The sequence below is a fragment of the Acomys minous genome (genome assembly GCF_964271855.1).
Source record: "Acomys minous genome assembly, chromosome: 14".
Classification (NCBI taxonomy): domain Eukaryota; kingdom Metazoa; phylum Chordata; class Mammalia; order Rodentia; family Muridae; genus Acomys; species Acomys minous.
This window is the reverse complement of record NC_140496.1, coordinates 81,527,582-81,550,270: the sequence shown is the minus strand read 5'-3', so window position 1 is coordinate 81,550,270 and position 22,689 is coordinate 81,527,582. Positions and strand designations below refer to the sequence as shown.

Below are 22,689 nucleotides of genomic sequence, written 5' to 3'. Positions count from 1 at the left end.
TACCTGTTATAAGGTCCTCCTGGCTGTCATACCCTGCCCTCTACCCAGAACTCCTCCATCCCAGGGCCTGGGCTACCCTTTTCTATGTAATGCAACCATTTTGATTACCTGGTCCTTTTAGTCTACTGTCTTTTGTGCCTCCTGACTGCTGCATCTCATTCTCCTCTCTCCTTTCTTCCTTCCCCTCTACCCTCTCCTCAGATGGCTCGGGGTCACGTCCACTCAGGTGTCCCTGCCTCTGCCTATGATCTCTAATATTTCAATAATAAGCTTTTTCCTCCACTGTACCTAGAAATATCCATATTCCTTTCCTTTTTGTTTGTTTACATTCATCTGGTACCAAAACTTGGAAACAGTCATGTCCTTCTTCTCCTTTTAATTTATTTTTCATTAAATATGGCAGTATATAAGCTGTAGTTGTAGTAGTAGCTATTAAATGCTGCTTTTGTATTGTACATCACTCTATACATAGGCAAGAGAATGGTAAGCAAGATATTCTCAAATCTTCAATATCTTACTTCTAATAACATGAGACATTAGTTTTTAGCATGCCCAACAAAGAAATAGGAGATAAATATAAACCCAAATAAAGATCTTTTAATTTTCTTCTTTCTTTTTTTTCCCTCCTTCCCCTCCTCCCCTCCCTCTCTCCCACCTTTCTTTCTTTCTAATATACTCTTATGGACCCTGCAAACAAGCCTTCAGAAGATTTGCCTGACCAAAAGAGCTACTTGTCCTAAGTTGTATACACTTCCCACTTAGCATTTTCCTTTCATTTATGACAATTGCATCCCTTGTTGACATTGTGCTGAGGTGCCTCAGCATGTGCCTGCATCTTTTGGTCTCTCTACTTGGCTCTGCCAAGTACTCCCTATTGTTCTCGATTCCTTCCAGTTTAAAGGATGCACCTCTCTATTCTACTTACTTAAGTCAATTCTAGATAATTCCCAAAGTGATATGTCGATTTGATAATGGTGTCAAAAGATAAAAATGAATTCATGACAAATTAATGGGAAACATAATTATTCTGTTAAATTCATTCGAAGAATTCTGATACTAGAGTTGAGTATGTCATGCTATAACATCCATACTCTGTTCTTACGCATAGCCTTTCTTTTTTTTATAACCTCGCCTGTCTGGCTATTCTCTTAATGATCTATCTTCTGTAAACCAAAGACGAGAAATGCATGAGATAAGCAGGAGTGCCTCATCCACTCTTAGACTTACACAGAATGGCTGCTCTGCAGAAGCAGACCAAGGCTGGACTTCCATTACTCTTCATGCAACACCAGTGTAGTAAGAAAGCCCCCATCAAGGCAAAGCAGAGCACAATGGTTGCCATTTGCTGCTGAACACTGTAGGAAAGTTACTTGGCACTAAATGTGTGTAGGAAATATTCAAGACGATTATTTTCTCTGCTATAAAATTTATCTATTGAATTTAGACCCAAAGTGCAGAGACTCACAAGCCCTTTTCATCAATCCTTTTTCCTAACAGCACATACTTGTCTTTTGAACTTCCACCCAATTTTCTCTAATACACACACAGGCATGCACACACACATGCATGCTTGCATGCACACATGCACATACATGGGCAGAGAGAACTCACTGCTCTTTCTACCCAATAATAATCTTAAATGATAAGGGATGATCTTATTTTAAACTAATGTTGCAATGTTATATGTGCATTTCAGATGGGCATTAATGACTTGTAACTCTGTTCCTTGCAGATATAAAACACAAGTGCAGTGTTAGACAGTCTGTAGAGTTGTTCTGCATGCTGACTTGCTCATATAATTATCAACTTTTATGCCCCTTTTTGCTCAACAGAAACAAAATGTCAGAATTCACAGTGGCAGAAAGAAAATTATATTGCCCAAACCATATTATTGAATATGGTTCCCTACATATTTAAGCCAAAACAGTCATAATTCTGAGAAAAATAATGTTCTTTTATATAACTTAAATTGTGAAGAGAAAAGTACCTATATGAAAAGTACCTTAACATTTATACACACACACACACACACACACACACACACACACACACACACACACACATGCACACACACACGAGAAAGCATTTCTCTGTGTAGTATTGGCTGTCCTGGACTCACTTTGTAGACCAGGCTGGCTTCCAACTCACAGAGATCCACCTGTCTCTCCTTCCCCAAATGCTGACCTTACAGAGGTGTGTCACCGTACCTGGCTCATATACTTCAGTTTGAGTTGCTTCCAAGATGTAAACAGCATATACAGTGAAGATTTCACACCTAAAGCCATTTTGTGAGAATGATATTTGAAATTAATCCCCTAAACAGACAGTTGAAATGATGCTGTGTTGGAATTTTACCTGCTTGGTTTTACTTCCAGTGCCACTCACAACAGATGTCACCTGTGCAAATTGCTTTGGCTGTCTAATTTGTTTGATTGGGATTCTTTTAGAACATCAAAGGTAGATAAACTGCTTCTGGAAGAAAACAAAAGTTTTATCCTGAATGATAGCCCTACAAATTATATGTAAAATTAGTCAGCTTCCACATCAAGGCATGCCAGTTGAAAGCACCTGGGTACAAATCATTTTGAACCTTTTGCCATTTGTTTGTCCAAAATACAAAAGAGAAGTATTTGTTGAAGTGAGGTAGAAGTCTGGACATGATAACCTTCAATCATGTACAATGGACAGAACAGTCTCCACAGTTAAGTGGAGAGTGAGGTATGACTTTCACACGAACTCTGGTGCCTCACATTTGACCATGTCCTCTGGAGGGGAAGACCTGGTGGCACTCAGAGGAAGGACAGCAGGCTACCAAGAAGAGACTTGATACCCTATGAGCATATACAGGGGGAGGAAATCCCCCTCAGGAACAGTCATAGGGGAGGGGAATAAGGGGAAAATGGGAGGGAGGGAGGAATGGGAGGATACAAGGGATGGGATAACCATTGAGATGTAACAAGAATAAATTAATAAAAATTTTTTTTTAAAAAGAAAAAAATTATACTGTGATTTGCTGCAGGAGATTATCTGGATTAAAAAAAACCACATTCAAAAAAAAAGAAAGAAAAAGAAAAATATACAATAAAAAAATTTTAAAACATGCAAAAAATTACAAAATCAAAAATTTCTGGAGAGTTTTGAAAACATCTCACTTAATGTCAATTACCGGTCTGTTTTTATCACAGGTATATACATCCTAGGCTTGGAAGATGGATATAATCCTATAGATGAAGTAAAACAGTTACATAAGGTCTTCAAAGCCTCAGATACCTACAGAATATGACATTTAAAGATGCTTTTAATATTTTAAAGATTCTTTGACAACAAGACAGGTTAACTCCTGGCAACACCAGCTCAAGACTGACCTTGTAAGTTGTTTGGGTTTTTAAACACCGTGGAAAATTTAAAGTCATACTATGTTTTATTTTGATAGTAATGAGACCATGGGGATAAAGAAGAAAGGAAACGCTATGGCTTAATAGTGATGTGTATGTCAAACAAACAAGTGGTCCAGTGCTCTGGTTGGTTGGGTGTCAACACAAGCTAGAATAATCTAGGAGAGGAGAAACTCAGTAGAGAAAATACTCCTATTTGATTGGCCTGTAGCCAAGCTGATTGGGTATTTCTTTGATTAATGATTGATGTAGGATTACCCATCCCACTATGAGTAGTGCTATCTGTGAGCAGATGGCCCCAGACTATATAAAAAAGAAGACTGAGTAAGGCACGAGAAACACACTACTACGTAATACTCTTCTATGGTCTTTACTTCAGTTTTTACCTACAGCTTCCTGCCTTGAATTCCTGTCCTGACTTCCCCCCTAATTACTTAGGAGGGGTATGATGATTTCATAAACCTTTCCTCCCAGGTTGCTCTTGGTCAGTATTTTATTACAGTAATTGAAAGTAAACTAAATACAAATTTAATATCAATGTCATCTTAAAAAAAAAAAAACAAATTGTGCACTACTGACCCTCGTGCTTTAGAATTTAGCCCCATAGCACAAATACACCAGAAATGCTGAGGCATAGTTTATCTAAATACAAGAATCCATGTGAAACTCAAAATCGCTGATGCTTACATCCATCGTTGCCCACTAGGGGACCAAGGAACTGATTCTGAGAGCATTTCACTTTGCCAGTGAACCAGTTCTTGTGCTAGTGAGGATTTTTTTTTCTTTACACAAATGGAAACAGCATTCAATAACTTAAATCTGATAGCTCATGTGGACATTTATAAGCACTGTCCAACTCAAACATCAGTCATTTGAGTTTCAAATATTTATTATTGCCTCTTCCCCATGTCTGTTTATTCTTGTTGGTGGAATGAATTGAATATAAAGAAAGAAGGTGTGATTCATAAAATGAGGCAGAAGAGGTAATTGAAGTTCTACAACAGACATGTTTCAGCGTACCCTAGAAGGCTAAAACATAACCTCATGTGATTTGGAAGCATTTCTAACAAGAATGTCTAAGTCAATAATTTATTTTCAAGTAAGTAAAAAGCTACCCTCCAGGAGAGCACAGGGAGAGGGTCATGGGCACGGTTAAAGCCCAGGAAGAACTAGGTCTCAGTTGAAGATTTTTCAATCAGATCTCAGAGATGATCTCAGAAATACCTTTTGTGATTATAATTTATATCTTGAGACAGTGGAACGGGATGTTAGGAAGGGATCATTAAACTCGTTCCATTTATCTAAGGAAAATCTTTTTGAAGAAGACGATACCTGCTAGCTGACATCACTCAACCCCGTAGCACCTGGACAGTATATACACCAGGTAGTAATGGAACACTGGAGAGAGCAAAACCTTCACCCATTGTGGCTGTCTTAGTTAGGGTTTTCATTGCTGTGAAGAGATAACGTGACCATTACAACTCTTATAAACTAAAACTCCATCCAGATCACGGCCCCTTCTTACATATTCAACTTTATGTTCCTTCTTGGGTGTAAGGGAGAGAAATAGGGAGGAAAAAGGAAGGAGAGTGGGAAGATAAGAGCAAGGAGATTACAATCGGGATATAATGTGAATAGATTATAATAAAAAATAATAATAAAAGCAGAGAAAAAGAAAAAAATCAAGGGAGGGAAACTATTAAAAAAAATTTGGAGTCCAATTTGTGTTGACCAACTTCTCCAGAGCACAAGGCACAAGTGTGGTTGGTACACCCAGCATTATTCTACTGAAGAAAACTGACTTGACCTCTCTTGACAGCTATTATCTGTCAGTGATAGCTCCTTGGTTAGGTGTAGGATTTTGTTCCCATGTATTCTGTGACATGCTGGCATTTTGTCTGGTTTGAATTTGTGCAAGTCTTCTAAGTGGTGTCACAGTCTCTGTTAGTTCATATGTGTATCTGTCCTGTTGTGGCCAAAAAAGCAAAACAAAACAAAACAAAACAAACAACAACAAAACATCAAAAAAAAAAAGTAAAGACTGTTTACTTAAAATTTCTATTACCTCTGGCTCCAACAACTTTTTCATTCCTCTGCATAGATCCCAGGCCTTGAGGGAAATGCACTGGAATTGTATAACCTAGACTCCTGTGTGCTCTACTAAGTGACCTCTGCTTAAAAGGACACTCTCCTAAGAATATTTTTAACTTTTGCCATTAGTAACAATTTTTTTAAAATTTTAAGGTAGCTGCAGATTATAGAAAAGTAATGAAAACATCCATGAATGGGAAGGATACCATGAGAGGTACACTTTCCATCATTATTTGTTTACTACTTTATCTAGAATTGGAACCATTTTTAATGATCATAATGTATTGAAAATAAAATTCTAATTTATAAATGTTCAGAAGACTCATTTGTTTTTTATCTCTATTTTCAAAGAAAGTGAAGTGTGGTAGAGTGGCAAGGGACCCAGTGAAATGGTAGCATTTTAATGAGTTGCTTTCTATCTCATTTTGTCCGGACACTCAATAATCTTATCTATAAGTTGCTATTCATTTATAGAACCACATCTTCAACAGCAAAATAATAATTTCTTTAAATTATGGCTTTAGGCAATAATAAGGTGGTAGAAATTATAAGTAATTTCTCACTACATTAACTTTTAATCTGAACACAAAAACAACCAAAAGAATATGACAAGACTTCCCTGTGTGGACTCCACTGTGTCAGTCATGGCAAGTGTCCTTGTAATTAAGTGCTCTCCTTTTATCTGGCCATTAGAACTCAATCTAAATGACATGAAAAATAGTGATCCAAGGGTTGGAGTCTGCACTCTATACTGCTAACTGTCCTTTAGGCTGGGGACTAACAGTATTTTATTGCTTTATGATCAGATGGCCATGATTCAGATGGAAACAAGATTGGATTATCACACCATGTAATGAAAATAATAAGGAAGAAAGAGCTGTGAATTGCTATTACAGATTTGTTGGAGGAGTCAGCATTTAAGAGTGGCTGGTACCTTTAGATCACAGAATTCTTAAGTCCCAAATGTGGTTTAGCTATCACTGATGACCCAGCAACTCTAAGTGACCTAACGAGTCAAAAAAAAAAATAGTAAATAGTGATTAATTTCCTTATAATTTTTGTGCTCTTCTCTCATGGTAAATGTCATTTACTATTTTTTAATTTAGCCTGTTTATTTTTATTTGTAAGCTAAAAACAGAAAATCATACATGCTAATGAATTCATGATCTATATAATTTCAAACATGTTAATACATTTATCTCCTTAATTATATCTTATGGTCAAACTATTTAATATCTTTTTCTTTTTAGTTTTTAAGATAATGACATTATCTAGTACTGTCAAGAGTACTCAGCAGATAAATATGGCATGGGAGCCTCCAAAACATAGAGGAACATATTTGTATCTTTCCATAATGTATTTTTTTGTTTGGGGATTTTGTTTGTTTCTTTATTTGTTTTATAATGGGAAAGTTACTTTATTCATTTACTTACTTAGGCTTTGGAGGCTAACTTCATACTAAAATGCTTGTCCATTCTTTAAATTTCACATATGGTATTCATCAGATTATAAGACGCACCTGACCATAAGACACACCCAGTTTTTAGAGCAGTAAAACAAGAAACACAGTAAAAACAGAAACTGGACCATATTTCTTGAATAACAGTAACAGTAATTCACAAGTCTCAGAAGTTAGGATAACAGCAATTTGTGGTTAAATCCCAATAACTTTGGAATGTGGCCAAAGTGAATGCAGAAGGCACAAGGTCTTGGTGCTCACAGAAAAACACCAGGTCATCCAGGAGTGTTATAAACACATTCTTGCCTCTGCAATGAAAGAAATATTTATACCTGTTTTGCACTCAGAAGACTGGGAGCGATAATAACTAATAACCTGGTGACCTTTGCTATCTGTAGGGCTAGGTCTCTTTTCCATCCTCCAGAATGCTTATCCTACACACCTCCTCCCTAGACCTTTAGCTTGAGCATTTTTTCTCAATCAATAGAACCCATCCTTAGGGCAGATGTCACATGTACTTTAGATTGGGTAACACTGCAGTATTTGTATGACTGAGACCACACCTGATCCTTTAAGCTATGTTAAGCTTTACTTGTTTGTTGATCAAATCATGATCATATCAATTACTAGTCTATTTTTATCACAAGAAGAATAAACATCTTAGGTACAACAGATAGATATGATTCTATAGAAAGATAAGGTAGGATAGTTAGATAAGGTCTTCAAAAACTTCAAAGACATAAAAAACATGGCATTTAAAAATGTTTTTTATTATTTTAAAGATTTACTGACAATGAGACAGATTAAGTCATGGCAATACCCATCCTACATCAAAAAGGATGCTGAGCATCAAAGAACCTCCTTATGGAGATGGCTTCAAATGCAACAAACAAGCCACTGTGCAGAATGTCCTCATTTCTACCACAGACAGAACTCTGCCCAAAAAAAAAAAAAAAAAAAAAAAAAAAAAGCAAGCTTGGATGTAGGCAGAGTCAACAGCCAAACTCTGCCAAGCCAGAGTAAGCAAGTCTTCAGTGGTTCCTGCCTCACAAATGTGTCTGTCAGATATATTGGGCTAGAAGGCTGAAGATGATGGTCCAACAGGATAGAGATTTGTGCGTGACTCTTCAGGTAGCAAACTGTCATTGTCATCTTCTCATTTGGTAAGCTACTAACCTGCACTCCCTGTTTACTCAGGTAATCAATTTTATTCCTTCTCAAGTCTGATGGGGTTGAAGACCAGGTAGTTTAGTTCTACAATTAAGCTTAGTTGTTTAGGGGTTAAGATGTTTTCAGGGTATGTCTCTTAGACTAAGCAGCTGCTTCAGGTTACAGCTGGGACTCGGGGTCTGGAGTTGAGCCAAGTGACTGTGGGAGCTCAGGGCTCTGAGACCAAGTCAGGTGGACAGAGGCCCAACCTGACTAGGACTAATGGTATGGCTGCTTTGGAAACAGCCAACAGCTTCCTCCTGTAGATGAGCACTGCCTTGTGAATGGTGTGGCAGCTGTCTGTACTGACTCCCTGAGGAGCAGCAGAAGCTGGAGCACGCCAGGTAACTGCAGTGGTGACTACGGCAGTCCTGTGGCAACTGCCTGGCCTTCTCCATAATGTAAATGGGAGAATTTTCATGGAGAGTAAGGAGCATCCAACCTGAATGTCACAGATTATGCTGGTCAGGATGCACACTGTTAATTTCTAGTATTTTTAATTCCTGAAATTTTTTTTACAGTTGTGAACTTAAGTTTAATTTTTGTGAAAAGAATGGAAATCTATGAAATAAATGTTAATAACAGTTAAAAATTTTTTATTGATTTCTTTAATTTCATATCACGCATCCAATCCCACTCTTTTTTTTTTCTGTCCATTCATATCCACTCTCGGCCCTTGCAACCTCCCCACCAAAAGAAAATACAAAAACAAAAACCAACCAACAAACAAAAACAAAATGAAGCACAGAAAATATCTCACCATGGAAGTAGCGGCTTTGGATCTGAAAGACCCTCTGGGTCAGCTCACCTCTCATGCCATTAGGGCCAGCTCACCCACACTCATGTTAGCGGAGCCAGCTCTACTCTGCTGCGCAGGCAAGGTGGAGAACTCTTTTTTCCTAAGTGCTGCAGCTCACGAGGGGACAGGGGCAGCTCTCGCATTCTCATGACTCCAGGGCAGGCTCTGCAGCGCACTGCAGCTGACTAGAGGCAGGGTCAGCTCATCAGCGTGGTGCCTGGTCGTCAATGTGGTCCCAGGCTGCAGCCCAGGCCAGGGCCATCCACATGGTCTACAGTGCTAATGTGATCCACAGACATTGACGCAGACCCCTACCGCTCTGTGGCCATGGATTCAGACATAGCTCTTAGCTGCAGCTTGAAATGGGACTTGACCACGCTTTCAGGTAGAAGTGCGGGCTATTTTCCTCTACCCTCATGTCTCCATTTCTACCTCTCTTCCTAATTCTCACACTGTTCAGCTTCTCTCTCATATGTCCACCACAAACTTGCACACTATATTGTCTCCTCCTACAAGCAGTGGGCCACGTGCCTAACGAACCTCAGGGTGTCTTCCTCAGTGCTGTGTGGCTAGGGAGGGAGAGAGGGCTCTGGGTGTCCTTCTCCCTCCTGTAATTTTTTTAATCTCTGAGTTATTTAAAGAGTTTTACTAAAGCACAAATATATTAGGTTTGATTTATTAACTAAGCCCTAACTTTAATTTTGTTGTGACCAGAAAATGTATTCTTGAAATGTAGTCTTTAAAGTCTCAGACAAGGACCAGCATGATACACGCCTTTAATTCCAGCACCAGAGATGCAGAGGAACCACAGTCTCTGTGAATTCAAGGTCATCTTCGTCTGTATAGTGAGTTCTAGGTTAGCTGGGGCTACAAAATGAGACCCTGATTCAAACAACAACAACAACAAACAACAACAACAACAACCAAACACAAATAAATCTGAGGTTTATTCAAGTATTATTTTTCCTCTATATGCCCTGGGTGTGCCTGAGAACAGCTTGTGCAGTCTCTATCTGATGCCCAGCTGTGTTCTGCTTTTCCTATCTATTCTTTAATAAAGGATAATAATTGAGAGAAACCTGTGAAGTTGCCTCCATAAAAATATAATTTTGCCAATTACTGAGCCGTTCGGATTTGCTTCATAGACATTGAAATCATCCCACTAGCTGTTTGCTACTTTAAAATTGTTACATATTTCCAGTAAACTGAACTCCTTTTTTTAAAACGGTTTCCTTAAAATTAGCATTTTTCTGTAATCTACTTTGCTTGATGTGGCTTGGCTTGTAATTCTCCTAGCATCTTCTCTTTTATCCTTTAATTCCAACACTTCTGTGGTATGTTGCTGTTTCTCTTTGTGTTTTGTTTTACTGTCTCCGCAGCTGGTTTCTCCCTAAGAGCACAACCACTGTAAATTTCTCTGATGTTTTTTTTAAATCTCAAGGTTCATTAAGAAAGTTTAGCTCTTGTATTACACTGTGTAATTTAGCCTCTCATTAAACTAAAAAGATATATATCACTTTTTTCTCATTGTATATCTATACTGTAGAGTTTAAACCGTATGCCTAACCATTGTAATAAATGATCATAATGAGTGAGTTAACCCAGAAGCAAAAAGACTCAAATGGTATATACTCACTTATATCTGCATATTAGCCCAAGGGGCATGTCCCACGAAAGCCTTCACTTACCAGGAAACTGGGACAGAAGGGAGGACATCCTATTGGGACTCTAGATGAGAGAAGCATGGGAGAATGGCAAAGAAGAAGGATCCAGAGGGTCCTAGAAACCTACAAGTAGAACATTATGATAGGCAGATTTGGGCCCAGGGGACCCGCTCAAACTAAGGCACCAGCCAAGGACAATACAGGCGGTAAACCTTAAACCCCTACCCAGATCTAGCCAATGGACAGAACATTCTCCACAGTAGAGTGGAGAGTGGGATATTACTTTCTCACATACTCTGGTGCCTCGCCTTTGACCATGTCCCCTGGAGGGGGAGACCTGGTGGCACTCAGAGGAAGGATAGCAGGTTACCAAGAAGAGACTTGATACCCTATGAGCATATACAGGGGGAATTAATCACCCTTAGGCACAGTCATAGGGGAGGGGAATAAGGGGAAAATGGGAGGGAGGGAAGAATGGGAGGATACAAGGGATGGGATAACCATTGAGATGTAACAAGAATAAATTAATAAAAAAAAAACTGAAGACCATCTTTAAAAAGCAAAAACCAATATCGGTCCCTAGTATTTTTTTTATCATGAGTACATGCAGATGTGTAGATTATATGTACATCTGCATATGTATATCTGTGCATCCAGCTTATCGGATTATATGTATATCTGTATAGGTATATATGTGCATGTCCAGTTCATCGCGTTACATATATATATCTGTATATATGTATATCCACATGTCTAGCTCATTAGATTATATACACACAAAAAAAGAAAAAGAAACTAAAAAAAATTTAATTATGAGAGTGAGGCTAGACACATGTGGAGGTCAGAAGACAACCTGTGGAAGTCAGCTCCCTCCTACCACTGTATGGGTCCTGGGAATCAAACGTATGTCTTCAGGTTTGGCATCGAGTATCTTTACCCAGAAAAGCATCTTACCACCACACTCAAACCTCCCGCCTCAACGGTATCTTTTGACTGAAAATATTCTCTAGTTTTCAAGTCTGATTTATGCTTTTCCTTTACTTTTTAGTGTTCTCTGAGTCCTAGCCAGAAAAGGGCCTACCACAAGGTTGAAAAGGTATATACTATGTTTTATTCTGGGAGTCTTATGACTTTAATTTGAATAGGTGCAGATAAATCTTCAATCAGCCTATCTTTATGGACATCTTAGAGAAGTGAGCTTTCTTTTTTCCTTCTAGTCATCAAATTTCCCCCTGAGTTAGCAGGGGATTGGTTCTGGTGTATGCTTTAGACATGAAACCAGCATATACTTTGTTCCTTATACAAAGTATTTGCTTGAAATCTACATAGTTCTTTATCTTTTAAGACACTTATGAATTACTTATAATAACCAATAAATGCCTTACAAATGGTGATCATGTTGCATTATTTAGGAAGTAATCATAGGAAAAATTGTACATCCTCAGTACAAACACAATCATTATAGATTAACATCATTTGGTATCCTCAGTTGATTGAATCCTTCCATGCAAAATCTATAGACACAAAGACCTAGCTATCAATTTTTGCTTCATTAGAATATATGTTTCCATAACATTTGATATGACTATTAACCTCGTTGCATTTAGTTGCTATCATTTTAGAATTTGTTTTTGTTTTTCTACTTTCTCTGCTTATTTATTTATTTATTCATTCATTCATTTAATGCTTTACCATTTTTAAAAATAATTTATCAAAGCTGTTTTTTAGAAATAGTCACTCTTGCCTGAAAGCTATGTCATGTCACATGAGCTACGCAACTGTATGGCTGTGTTCTGGCCCTTTCTGTGTGATCTATTTGCTGTAGGTTTTATACACAGTGAACATTCCTAAACTGATCAGCCTGAAATCAGAAATGCGCTAGATGCTAAACTTATTGAGCATGGATTTCAAGTCACAGTGGAAAATTCCACACTTGACCTAGTGCTATGGTTTCAGTGGGAACACTGATTCACTGGTGTGCCTAAAAGCCAAGTGTGGGGCATATATGTTGCAAATAAATTTCATGTTGAACCATGAGATTCATTCCCAAGATGTGTTTTATAACTATCCCAATACCTAAAATGAAAGTGAAACTTCCAGATATTTTTAGTCCCAAGCAAAAGTAGTCCCTGATACACAATATGTAAGCACCTACATATCTTATAAATATATGAAAATGCCAAGAATTTTACTTTTAAATATTATAAATTCTAAGGAAATTACAGGAGAATGATGTTTACACTTTGCCAGGAATTTACCACTCATAGTGCTGGTTTTTTTTCTCTCTCCAAAGTTATGTTTCTGTTAGTGGTCATGTCTTTTCAGATTGAAATATTAAATCCACTATTTTAGTATTATGAGTATGACGGTGAATTCGTGTGTGTGTGTGTGTGTGTGTGTGTGTGTGTGTGTGTGTGTGTGTGTGTAATTTGGGGCTAAAGAATTAGTTCAGTGGGTCAAGTGTTTGCCTTGTAAGCATGAGGGTTTGAGTTCCCTCCCAAGAAAAGCTGGGCACAGGTCATGTGTTTCTAATCCCAGCACTGGGAAGTGAGATGGGTAGATCCCTGCGGCTGATCAGTCAACCTAGCCTGATAAGAGAGCCTGCACCAAAAATAAGGTAGCCAGTATTCCTAAGGAGTAATCCTTGAAGCACTCCATAGGAGTTCACATACGTGGATACACACAGAAGTAAAACATACGTGCACACATACCACACACGCACAAACAAATACACATCTAATTATTATTTTTTTTGTTAGATCAGAGTCTGTGTTGAGATCCCTGACCCCATTTCAGTATTTCACTAACAATTTGTTGCTGCTATAATTTCTAATCAGAAAACTACAATGATTATTGTAATTATTTCTCCTTACATGGTATGCTACGTTTTTATTCCAAGTTGATAGCAGGGTTTTTTTTTTCTTTATATTTTATTCAGTAGTTAGATATATTTAAAGCCAGTTTCTTTGTTCTCTTTCGGATAGTCATCCTGCTGGAAGTTGACTGACCTCTTTAGTTTGCAAATTTGGTATTTCAAAGATCCATGGGTTGTTTCAGCTATTATTTCATTCAGATAATTTTTTTTTTGCCACTATCACCTTCTGGGACTCCAGTAAAAAAATAATGATCAATATGTTTATGAGCTTTAACTTTGATTTCTCTATGCTTTTTCTGCTCCATTTATTTGCTCTCTTCTTCCCTCATGTTTTGATATTGTTCCCCCTGAACACAAGGCTTTCTTAAAATTGTTTTTTTTCAATCTACTTAAATCTTTTTGTTGAAACAATGGCTTTAATTAGCCTATTTTCAAATTTGTTGAACATTCCCCCTGCCAACTCCAGTTTATTTTAAAGGCATTTTTAACATTTTCATAATTTTTCCTTTGTAAAGTCTTTATTTGGTTCTTGCCTATGGGTCTCTGTTTATATTCAGGTTGCTATCTCTTAATTTACCTTAAACCTGCATTCCCCTTATGACACTAGACAAAACATAGTTTCCTCTAAAATCCTTCTATCACTGTTGTTATATGTGTCATTATAGAGTCGCATTCATAACAAGTTCTCTCTTTTTTTTCTCAGAGCTGAGGACTGAACCCATGGCCTTGCTCTTGCTAGGCAAGCACTCTACCACTGAGCTAAATCTCCAACCCCTAGATCAGAAGTTAACATCCTATCTTGGATGGGAGGCGACTCAAGAGGTCTCATTTCCTTTTGAGACTCAATTGGGAGTTAATGGATGCTGAGTGAAGGGGGGATGTTTCTTTCAATGATGTAGCCAGTGACAAGCTGATCATTTTCCAGTAATTAATCACCCAATCATGTTAGTACAAGCAGCCCTAATAAAAGGTACTGAGTTACACAATAAAAATATGAAAACAGGAGACCTAGCTGGGAAGAAGTGGGAAGGTGGGTTATAAACCCATGGCTTCAGAAAAAAATATTTTTTCTCTAATCATTTGTGCCAAAGGACTTTAAATCATACAGTTGACATTGAATTTTTAATTTTAAAGACGTAAGGTTTAGGATATAATCTTGTGAAAATGTGATTTGGCCTGGATGAATAACTTTAATATTTGATTTGTTAGTTGGCAGCATTCAATGAATGTTAAAGTATTTCAAGGTGTTTCTTAGATGACAAAACTCTGGACAATATAGCTGAGCAGTTGGGATTGAACCAAACTTTTTCCCTGGCTCCCTGCTTTCTCACAACTCTGATTGCCCCAATTGTGCACTCTCTTAGTCTTCAGGTCATGAAAATGGAGGGTTTTTCTCAGAAGCATCATTTGTGCTGTGTGGTGAACATCATATCTGTCTCTACTGTCTCTAGTTAGAAACCAAGAAAGCAATACACACATGAATGTGCTGCTGTGCAAATGGATAGGACTGTATTGGGCTGATACAAAGAGAGAAACTATGAGCATCGTGAGAAAGTGATGTCACCCTATGTAGAAACATAGATTGGTTGTTATTAGCTGACAATATATTAAAATACTACCACATCATCCATCTGTTTTTTCTTTTTTAATATTTTATTAATTTATTCATATTACATCTTGTTAGCCCATCCCTTGTATCCTCCCATTCCTCCCTCCCTCCCGCTTTCCCCCTACTCCCCTCCCCTATATCTGAGGGGGACCTCCTCTCCTTGTATATGTTCATAGGGTATCAAATCTCTTCTTGGTGACCTGTTATCCTTCCTCTGAGTGCCACCAGGCCTCCCTATCAAGGGGACATGGTCAAAAACGGGGCACCAGAGTTCATATGAAAGTCAGACCCCACTCTCCACTCAATGATGGAGAATGTCCCGTTCGTTGGCTAGGTCTTGGTAGGGGTTCAAAGTTTACTGCCTACATTTTCCTTGGCTGGTGTCATAGTTTGAGCAGGAAAGACCCCAGGACCCAGATCCACCGGTCATAATGTTCTTCTTGTGGGTTTCCAGGACCCTCTGGATCCTTCTATTTCCCTATTCTCCCATGTTTCTCTCACCTAAAGTCCCAATAGGATGTCCTCCCCTCTGACCCACATTCCTGGTAAGTGAAGACTTTCATGGGACAATCCTCTTGAGCTAGTGTCTCTACGTAAGTGAGTATATACCATTTGACTCTTTTTGCTTCTGGGTGAACTCACTCATTATGATATGGAGAAACAAAAAGCCCAGAATAGCAAAAATAATCCTATACAATAAAATATCCTCCGGAGGAATCTCCATACCTGATCTCAAGCTGTACTATAGAGCAACAGTAATTTTAAAAGCATAGTACTGGCACAGCAATAGGCTGGGGGATCAATGGAATCGAATTGAAGACCCAGAGATGAATCCACACACATTTGGTCACTTGAATTTTGACAAAGAAGCCAAATCTATTCAATGGAAAAAGGATAGCATCTTCAACAAATGGTGCTGGTCTATCTGGATGTCTACATGTAGAAAAATGCAATTAGACCCATATTTGTCACCATGCACAAAGCTCAAGTCCAAGTAGATTAAAGACCTCAACATAAAACCAGAAGACATTAAATCAGTTAGAGGAAAAAGTGGGGAAGAGCCTGGAACACATTGCCACAGGAGACAACTTCCTGAACAGAATGCCAACAGCCCAGGCCTTAAGGTCAATAATTAATAAATGGGACCTCATGAGGCTGAGAAGCTTCTGTAAGGCAGGAGACTCTGTCAACAGAACAAAGCAACAACCTACAGACTGGGAAAAGATCTTCATCAACCCTTCATCTGACAAAGGTCTAATATCCAAAATATATAAATAGCTCAAGAAATTAAACACTACCAAACCAAATAACCCAATTGAGAAATGGGGCTCAGAACTAAACAGAGAATTCTCAACAGAGGAATATCAAATGGCCGAGAAACACTTAAAGAAATGCTCAGCCTCTGTCCCAGTTTCCTGATAAGTGAAGATTTTCATGGGGCATGCCCCTTGGGCTAGTATGCTGGATGGGGAGATCTGGTAGCACTCAGAGGAGTAATAGCCGGCTACCAAGAAGAGACTTGATACCCTATGAGCATATAAAGGGGGAGGAAGTCCCCCTCAGTCACAGTCATAGGGGAGGGGAGTAAGGGGAAAATGGGAAGGAGGGAGGAATGGGAGGATACAAGGGATGGGATAACCATTGAGATGTAATAAGAATAAATTAATAAAATTAAATTAAAAAAAAGAAAGAAAGAAAGAAAGAACCAGGATAGTGGGTAAGAGGGGAGGTCATCTTATTGAGACTTTAGGTGTGAGAAGCCTGGGAGAAAGAGGAAATAGAAGGATCCAGCGGGTCCTGGAAAACTACAGGCGAGTCTGGGCCCTGGGGTCCTCCGCAAACTATGGCAACAGCCAAGGAAAAAATAGGCAGTAAACCTCGAACCCCTACCCAGACCAGCCGATGGACAGGACATTCTCCACTGGTGAGTGGAGAAGGAGATCTAACTTTCACACAAACTCTGGTGCCCCATATTTGAACATGTCCCTTGGATGGAGATGCCTGGTGGCACTCAGAGGAAAGATAATAGGTCACCAAGGAGAGACTTGATACCCTATGAGCATATACAGGGGGAGGAGGTCCCCCTCAGACACAGACATAGGGGAGGGGAGGGGAATAGGGGGAAAGTGGGAGGAAGGGAGGAATGGGAGGATATATGGGATGGGCTAACAACTGAGATGTAATATGAATAAATTAATTAAAAAAATAAAAATTAATATAAAAGAAAGAAAGAAAGAAAGAAAGAAAGAAAAAGAGAAAGAAAAGAAATGCTCAGCCTCATTAGTCATCAGAGAAATGCAACTCAAAACGACACTGAGATTCCATCTTACACCCATCAGAATGGCTAAAATCAAAAACTCAAGTGACACCACATGTTGGCAAGGATGTGGAGAAAGAGGAACACTTCTTCGTTGCTGGTGGGGATGCAAACTAGTACAGCTACTTTGGAAATCTATCTGGTGCTTTCTCAGAAAAATGGGAATAGGGCTCCTCAAGACCCAGCTATTCCACTCCTTGGAATATACCCAAAAAATTCTCCAGCACACAACAGGGACATATGCTGAACCATGTTCATAGCTGCCTTATTCATAATAGCCAGAACATGGAAACAGCCTAAGTGTCCCTCAGTAGAAGAATGGATAAAGAAACTGTGCTACATTTACGCTATGGAATACTATTCAGCTATTAAAACAAGGAATTCCCGAAATTTGTGAACAAATGAATTGAACTAGAAATTATCATCTGTTTTTTCATTGCTCCAGGAAAGAAGCCAGACTATTCTTGGGATTTCCTCATTGGTGTCATTCAGGGGACATACTAACATACCCAAAAATGGCACACTCCTCTTAGATCTTCTCTTTCTACATGTAACTTCAGGAGCTGAAGGAGTTGTAGTTTTCTCAGTTGACACAAAATCTGATCAGGTACAGTATTTCAAATCCTAGCACTGGGAGTGTTGAGGCAAGAGCACAGCTGCAGATCTGAAGCTGTCTGGTTTATATAGAGTGAGTTTAGGCCAACTAGGGTTTTATAGCATACACACACACACACACACACACACACACACACACACACACACACACACACACTTTTCACCCTTCTCTTTAAATAATATCTTTCTTTTATTCTCATTTTTTCTAGGACTCCAGTTTGACCTTGTACACTTCTGATTCTTTATTTCTAAACAATAGATATTGACATTTTTGTTACATGTCATCCTCAACTTCCTCTAAGTTATTTTTATTTTAAATTAGAAAAGTCTCCTACTTCACAGCTTTCTTATCGACTTCTGTATACCTAGCTATTTAGTACCGCCACATAGCCAGGCTTGTAATCACATTTTAAGAATGCAGCACTTGGCCATAAAACAAGAAGGCAATGATACCTGCTGATAATTGTTATGAATCTCATGTATACTCTTTCCATTGTTTAATTCTTTGATTAAATGAATTCTAGTAATTATTTATTTTATGATAGTGTGTCTTAGACTTTGAAAAAATGTGTTCTGCTACATGGTGCTTGTGAAGCTACTTTAAAAATGTATTTCCAACCATGTAATTGTTTGTACTTATCACTTATTTACTGTTTTTTGTTTTTGTTTTCTTTTATGTTTTTTTGTTTTTTTCAAGTCAGGGTCTCTCTACATAGGCCTTGGCTGTCCTGGAACTCACACTGTAGACCAGGCTGACCTCAAATTCACAGAGATCTGCTTGCCTCCTCCTCCCTAGTCCTGAGGTTAAAGGCATTTGCCACCACCACCTAGCTTACTATATTATTTTTAATTTGTATGAGTTTCATGTTTTTTACTTCTGTGATATCAGTCATATAAAAAGTTATGAAATGATCTCAGCAAAAGGATACAGGGAAGATACCTCACATCCTCAAATTTCCTTAAGCTACTTCATTCTGACCAAATCTACTCTCTAATCCACATTTGGCACAAGTGTCTATCTCCTGGGTTTTGCTCTTCACAGTTCCACTAGGATAACCCTGTAACTTTTCTAACTCCCACATTTTGCTTATCATAATGATTGTGGCAGCCAACCAAACAGTGTCATTCACCAACAGTTCACTTCTTTGTACTGCATTATATGGATGTATCATTTGTTCTCCTTTGTTCAATGAAGGACTTTTTGACTCATTTCCCATTTGGAGCCAAAACGAATAGAGCTGCTATAAACACAGGCCCTCTGCATAACTATATGTTTGAATTCTTTACGGATAATGTGTGGGAATGAGCTTTCTAGACAGTGGTATAGGTATGCTGAATATTCCAGGAAACTAACAAAAGGTTTCACAGAATGGTATATCATTTAGATTCCTATAAGCAATTATGAATGATTAATGCTTAAGCTTTTCTCTTAACATAACATTACCAATAAACAATGATTGTTTTGTTATATTTATACCACACTACTCATACTACATATAGAAAGAACATACTAAATAACCCTTCAGCCCTTTAAGTAATAGAGAAATCAACTGTGATGGTTCAACAATTTTCCTGCTTCCTATTTTATCCTTACCATTACAGTGCTGCCCTGTTGCTCATGAATGGCATCACCTACATATTAGTTTAAAGAGTTTTGTCTTGAGTCTTGTTTTTTACCCTGTCAATGAATACACACAATAAGTAGAACCATAATTCAGCTATATTACAGATTTTCATTACCTGCCATTCATAGCATAGTACAAAAGTGACAAATATCAAAACCATTTCTATTTTAGAGGTTTTTTCAATATATTTATATTATATTTATATTGGTAAAATATATTTCCACATCAGCTCCAAATCTCCCAAAGTGTGTTTTTATGAAAGACTATCAGTGACATGTAGCATTAATATGATTAACTTTAGGTTTTTGAAGTAAGAGAGAATGATAAAGTTTGGAGCAACAAATATGTTTCTCCTCTTTTTATTCTACACAGAGATTTTCTGTCTTTCTTTTATTCAATTTGCCAAGTTGTGACAGTTTGTTAACTGACCAGATTACAGAAACACCATGGGCAACACCTTAGTTCATCCATCTGGTAAGCCTGTTTATCTTGTCTTCCCTGTTACCAGCATCTCCACTTCCACAAAGTGAGGGGTTTTTTTTTATTCCCTCATGAAGAGGACGGTTTGAAGGGCCACAGGAAGTTATTTGCTTCCTTGAAGTGTTTCCCAACTGTATAGATCTCATGAATTAGATCCTCCATGCAAGTGATACTGAATTTGCTAAGGATTTATTTGTCAAGGCAATTCGCTTCTTATTGATTTTGCCATAGTCTCTCTTGTAGAAGAGCTCTTTCACAGACTTCAGGTTGGGGTAACCCCACACTGTTCCACAATCCTCATCCTGTTAACTGAAGCCTTGTTGGGCTTAACAAAGGTGTTATTGAAGATCTGTTGAAGACAAAGAATCTGCAATACTTTGCAGACCTTTGGGCTTACACCATTGATACCGCGGATGCTGGTGACAAATGCCAATTTTGGTTCTGCAGGCACATAGAAGTTTCCAGCTTTCCTTGCCATTCTAGCTATGCATCTCTCAGTCCAGTACATCTGCCTGTCTCCTTGTGATAGTGCTTGGCCTTCTCATAGGTGAGCTTCCTACTTGCCTTTCGCAGTGTCTTCAGGGCAAACTTCTTTCTCAGGCTCTTCACTTTCAACTCTGAGAAATTCCTTCACTTTTTCTTTAGCGTTTCTGGCACAGCAGGGCCTTGGTAGCCAGCATTGACACTTAGAAGGTTATAACTGAGTGCCAGAAACAATTTACACATAGCTGCCTTTTAGGAACTCTGGCTGTAAATGGCATGCCTAGTGTCCCTTGTTTTCCCTGAGCTTCCAACAGGCTGACAGTAGGTAACTTTTACTTAGAAACATGAGTATTTCACCTCTCTGGCCTGGAACATCCGAGATAAGTTCATTATGCCCAATTTGGGTGGTAGATTTCAAAGTACTTCAGCAACCATAGGAGGTATCACTCCACCCTTTTAAAGTTATCATTTTATATTTTTGAGGTTATAATTTAATCACAGCATTTCCCTCTTCTCTTCCTCTCCCCAAACCGTCCTATAGATCCCTTCCTGCTCTCCCACTCGCCTTCAAATGCATGGCAAATGAAAGTTCCTGGTTCCTTTGAAGACTCAGTTGTACCACATGGTGTTTTGCTGAAAGTTCTCTGGTGAGAGGTCACATGATGTTTTTCTGGAAGGGCATGTATTGCTTTGCTGGGAGCAGACATGTGAGATGGTGGAATGGAGTATAAAAATAACCATGGACAATGGGACGATGCTTTTGGTATTTCTAAGCCATGCAACACTTCGCTGGTCTTTGCTGGTCTCCATCAATCTTCACTTCACTGGGAGAAACATTCCAGAGAACTTCCTGTGGTACTCCAGATGATTCTGGTCACCTCCACAGGCTCCTTGTGGCTTCTGCTGGATCATGCCATCACTACAGATTCCTGTGCTGTTTGGTGTTGACTAATGGATTAGACTTCTGGTTTCCTGACAACATAGAGTGGAACTGGCCCAGGGAACTACTTCTAAACAAGTCCACAACCCCTTTTTCCTATTAACATTTTTTTCCTTCCCTTCTTCTGGTCCATGGGTTAGAAGTGAGATAGATACTGATTTACATTCAGAATTTCAGACTCACCAAGATAGGAAAGATGTTTTCCTCAAGGTTGCCAAATACAAATAGCCAAAATATACAAATTTAACATTTATATAACTCCTGATTGTTTCATGACTCTTCTTGCTGTAGGTAGTTTATTGTATATATGTGTAATAATATCAATGTATATGTAAAATATTTAAGAAAAAAAAAGAAGTGAAGTCAAAATGTTTAAGAACCCTAAATGAAGTAGATTTTGAAAAATCTAAGCCTATAGAGGGCACCCAACATGAGACAAGATGGGTAATTTTGCTTCTAATGTAGTAGAGGAATCGATAGGTTTTGCTGGGTTGGCAATGTGGTTTAAAGAGGTCTAGTTGGCAAACAGCAGCTACTGTCACTGAGCAGTGTCCTGCCTCACTCTTGGAGGGGTTTTTCTTGTTTTCTTGATAGTCTTCATATAAACCATGTTGAAAAAAGACTGAGGGGAAAGCTGAAAGCCCAGAAGGCTCTCTCAATTATCTTGTATTAGAAAAGATTGCAGAAGTGGCTTGGTACTTAGAAAATTTTCAGGTAGAGGCTAAAATACTTGGAAAGCAGAAAGAGCCAGTGGGTGGAGAATGACAGGTTTAGTGTCTGATATCAGGAATTTACCACAAGATGAAAGCAAGAAGCAAACTAAGCTGGAAGGCAGCCTGCTGTCCTGCTCTACTCCATGCACTTCCCCCCACCTCTGTGAGGCAAAGGGCAGGCCAGCAACAGCAGAAGGATGGCTTGGGACCACTGGTTAGTGCTGATCCAAGTACACCACCAAAGGATATGCCTGGGCCACACAGGCAACATCAACCTTCCCAGACTTTGTGCAACATATACCTGATAACAATGGTGGTCATGCTTATCATGAGTTGACATGGTGTCCAACAGACATGCTAGATCTAAAACATTTTAAAGAGGCTGTTGTACTGTATGGCTTGCGTTATCCATTCA

The 22,689-nt window shown here is 38.6% G+C and overlaps 1 long non-coding RNA gene and 1 pseudogene across 2 annotated transcripts; one reads left to right on the top strand and one right to left on the bottom strand.

The window, feature by feature from the left end:
* The first annotated feature begins 3,849 nt into the window (after nucleotides 1-3,849).
* Nucleotides 3,850-7,875, top strand: LOC311582595. The gene is made up of 3 exons (XR_014774155.1): nucleotides 3,850-4,494; nucleotides 6,737-6,842; nucleotides 7,728-7,875. It is a non-coding gene; the product is annotated as an uncharacterized lncRNA (long non-coding RNA).
* Nucleotides 7,876-20,116: 12,241 nt separating this feature from the next.
* Nucleotides 20,117-20,864, bottom strand: LOC311583076 (large ribosomal subunit protein uL30-like; annotated as a pseudogene). Its single transcript has one exon. The product of its transcript is annotated as a large ribosomal subunit protein uL30-like (transcript).
* Nucleotides 20,865-22,689: the final 1,825 nt, after the last annotated feature.